Source organism: Planococcus citri, chromosome 2 (genome assembly GCF_950023065.1).
Source record: "Planococcus citri chromosome 2, ihPlaCitr1.1, whole genome shotgun sequence".
Classification (NCBI taxonomy): Eukaryota; Metazoa; Arthropoda; class Insecta; order Hemiptera; family Pseudococcidae; genus Planococcus; species Planococcus citri.
In genome coordinates, this window is record NC_088678.1 from 23,192,764 (window position 1) to 23,197,141 (window position 4,378).

The window sequence follows — 4,378 nt, forward strand, 5'->3', positions numbered from 1 at the left end:
AAGCGTCCTTTAAATTTACTCGACCGAAGAAAATTATGTAAGTACATATTATCGTTGAATAGTAACCTAGGTGCTTTTTCAGTCAAATTTTTCATATCATTTATCAAAATTCTTCGTAAACTGATTGCATTGAAATTCGAGAAAGGATTTGTTATGAAGTAGGAGAGTGGGGAATAAATTGTGGAAGCTTCGTTCATATTATGTCAGATAGAAACTTAGAAAAAAGTCTAATCAATTACTCCAATATTCAGAAAATAGGTCTCTACCTATATTTGATACTACAACATTTTTCCAGACTACAAGAATTCGAGAAAACTTACAATAAATATCAAATATTTTGTCAGCTACTTTAAAAAACGAAAAAAAAAAATTAATCAATTTCTAGCGTTTAGAGTGTTCATTAAAACGATTCGCAAATTTTACAACTCAGCCTTGAGGCATGTAATTCATAAAAATGCCCATAAAGACGTTAATTAGTAGCAAGTTTTGGAGTTCTTATACTACGTACTCGACACTTTTCTGAAATGGGTTATTGGGTGCAACTCGTTCCTGTGCACTCGGAATGTATAGGTGAGCAGATGTTGGCGAAGTAATTCCAATCGTGCTGGGGTATCCGAGATACTTATATCTAGGTAGGTGTGTATCTTAATTATTATAAAATTGCTAGTGAAAAAGTATTGGCGTTTTGCTCTTTCAATGATGAAGTGATTCTTGATAATTTATGCTCCTACTATTCTTTATTTTCAATAGACAGTTTTGTAAATGAATAATGGTCTTTGAACAGAGTGTCAACTGTGGCTCAAAACTGAGCAGATAAAATTTTATCATTTGATTTAACGCCCATAGATTCGATGCAAGTAATATATGATTCATTTTATTCAATTTGCATATTATTTCAGAGTTCAGATTACACCGCCAAGACTATAAATAATTCTGCATTGAAATGGATGTGTTTTTCTCATCAGCTATACTGTATTTGAGCATTCACACTACTTCTGCATTTTTTCCCTTTTTCAATTATGAACTGCGTGGTTTCGTAGGAAATGTGTATCATCTAAGCGCAAACGTAGCAGATCGAAATCTTATTCATGACAGTGCCCAATGTTACATAGCCGTGAAGGACAACACCTATCATAGAGGTCCGGTGGAGGAAAAATTTAATGAAATGTATCACGAAAGTAGCGCCTCTGAAATTTGTGAATACGCGGAGAGAGCGAAGTTTTCGAATGAAGTAGTGTTCATGTATGCAATTACCAGTCCAGGTCATGACAAAGATAAAAAATTAAATAACTATGTATTTGCTGTACGTCAAGCTACCAGGGCAACGTTTTACTCGGACAAACAGATTTGGGTGTCCCCACCGACCAAATTACCACCAGTGCCACATGGAGACACGCCGGGAGGCCTCCCAGTAGTGAAAAATGGATGAGATGATCCAAAAATTGAAAAATCTAAAAAATTAATCCTCATCCTTTACCAACACGAACGCAAACTTTGTTGGGGAAAAGTAAAGATGTGATAAATATTTTTTTTACACACTTGTATGTAATTAGGACCTCTGGTGTCGAAATTTTGCTAATAAAACGTGACATGATGTTGAAAACTATCTTTTTTCAACCAGCGCTTCGCAGTAGGCACTTTCAACTGTCCTAATTTTAGACACTTTTTTTGATGTTTTTCAAGAAAAGTAAGTTATTCAATGGGATGTTTGTCATTAGGTAAGTTCATCTTGTAGAAAATCATCAGGAGAACCGTTTTTGAGCATCAAGTCTTGAAGTTTTAACGATTTTGTTTATTTTATGCGAATCAGAAATTGTCCGAAGTACAAGAATGCTGATGATATTAAATATCACAATAAGGTGCACTGAGATAAGTCAGAAAACTTGCTCTAGCTCCTAGAGGTTTATATCTGCCGAAGTGCCAGGGCCAGACCCAAGAGCACCTGGCCCACCGAGATATCCCATTTTAGCGGCTCTGATTTTGGACTCCTCAGTTAATTGGCCACATTTTTTCTCCCATTTTTTAAAGTGCAGGACACTGAGCATACAAATTCATTCATAAATTTTTTAAGCAGCCCAGTTTTTAGCTCATCAGCCCAAATACGTCGCGGCCCACCGAGATTTTCTCAGTAACTTGGTGGGTGGGTCCGGGCCTGAGTGCTACCAAAGGTGACTTGAGGGTATTACCCCTACTTCATCACAGTGTAAACATTTTCGCGATCCAGTTTCATTTTAGATGTCTTTGGTTCAATTGTATTTTGTTGTTGTTGTTTTGAATTTGTTTTCAAATACAGACTTTCTATCGCTTAGTTTTTTGCATCTCTGCAAAGTTTAGCCTATTCTGACTTACCCCAAAATTGGGGGAAGTCAGAACAATTGAAGGGCTAATTGTGAAAACTGCCTTAGTCATTTTTTTGTTCACACAACTTTAAACATTTTTTTTTCATATTTCATCAATTTTAAAGGGAAAAATAAGTATTGTAATGCATTCTGTGATAGTTGAAGATGTTTTTTTAATACTTGACCATAAGGTTTTTACATATTACCATTGAAGTAGGACAACAACGTTTTCATTGATTTGTACAAAAATCACTTCTGACTAAGGCGGTTTTCACAATTAGCCCTTCAATTTATAATTCATTCCACTGAGTAAAAGCTGTGTCAATCGCGCTCACATTTTTACCATAGGTCAAGAACTTTTATGGGAACCTACATAATAAATTTGATCTATATTGGTACATTAGAAGGGGAGTAACAGCTGGTCAAAGTTTAAATTGCGAAAAACGCATTCTGACTTACCCCGGACCCCGGTGCACCTTAATTGAATTAATTGATTGAATAAATGAACTAGGTACCTATCACGATAGTAACAACTTGCAATATTTTCCGGCAGAATCGCTAAGGTGAATGCGAAAAATTGGACACTGCGCATGACAGAACTGTGGGTGGAGGCGGCGGTGGAGCTTACTTCCAAAACACACAGACTCCCTCCAGTTTTTAGCGTGAATTTCTTGTTACACAATAGCGATCCTTGCAGAAAATATGGCAATCATATAGTATAGACACCAGAGCTGTGGGACCAAAACAATCCCAAAACCAGAACTGATTAAATCCTGATTCAAATCCAATCCCAAAACTGAAATCGTTATTTTTCTTGATCCCAAAACCAAAAAAATCCCAGAACCGATATAATTTTGAACCCAAAACAATCCCGGAACTGAAACAAAATCATTTCGGCTTCGGGATTTCAATTTTTGCCTTTTTCACATGATTTTATTTTGATAAATTGTCATTTTACATAATTTATCATCATTCATTCAGATTATAATAAAAACTACAATTAAGTACTAGACGAATTAGGCAAAACATGCATTTAAAACATTGGACTAATTTAGTGATGGGATATTATCGATATAAGTATGTATATCGATATGTGAGTGTACCTACCGATATTTATCAATATGAAAAATCCAATATCGATACTTATATCGGAAAATTTTTGAAAATTATGCAAAAATTCTGAAAATGAATTAAGCAAGATGTTTTTTGTTCTCTTTGAGCATTTTCAGACTCTCTTGGGGTAAAATATTCATTATTACAACTAATAATGGTAACTTAGCTATGGGGCCATATCTGTAGATTGGTGAAATGTTGACATTGCATCATCATTTACTTCAAAGCACCAAATAGGTAGCTAGATAATGAAAAAGCAAAGAATAAGGAATAGAAACAGCTTAGAGTTGATTTGGTTACTCTTTTCATCAAAAATCATCCTGAAATATCAATCATATCCCACCACTAAAACTAATCACACCATCGGATTCCGCATGTAAAAACATTCTACTTTTTTTTTTTAGAGCCCTTGCATAGTTTATTTGATCAATTTAGGGCTGTTAAATTATCATAATTTATTTCCTGGTACAATATGGCAGTAAAATACGGTATTTTACTGTATTTTACCAATTTGGATATGAAGAGTTATTTGTAGTTTGACTTCAAAGTTCTGAACTTCTGACCTGCCGGCTGCCCCTGAAGAAAATTTTCATCTGTTACACGTTATTTGAGACTATGGGAAATTTTTTGGAAATTTATAGGAAAAATTTTTGGTAACTTTCAAATCATAAATTTCCATGGAAATTTGAAAATTTATGAAGGAAAGTTGGAAAAAAAGAGTTCAATTTTGCTTTTTGGTAAATTACAGTAATAAACTTTTGGTAAAATACCGTAAAATACAGTCAAATACCGCTGTAATTTACCGACATAAATTACATTACAGCCCTGGGTCAATTTTTGGCTTGAAATTGGTTGAAATGGAAATCTCGCACTGGGACTGAAATCTGACTGATTCATCTATGAACTGAAACAATTTTTTCAATCCT

At 34.5% G+C, this 4,378-nt stretch overlaps 1 long non-coding RNA gene across 1 annotated transcript; it reads left to right on the forward strand.

Annotated features, from left to right (window-relative positions):
• The first annotated feature begins 496 nt into the window (after positions 1-496).
• Positions 497-1,603, forward strand: LOC135833664 (uncharacterized). Its single transcript, XR_010556507.1, has 2 exons — positions 497-632; positions 900-1,603. It is a non-coding gene; the product is annotated as an uncharacterized LOC135833664 (long non-coding RNA).
• The last annotated feature ends 2,775 nt before the right edge of the window (positions 1,604-4,378 follow it).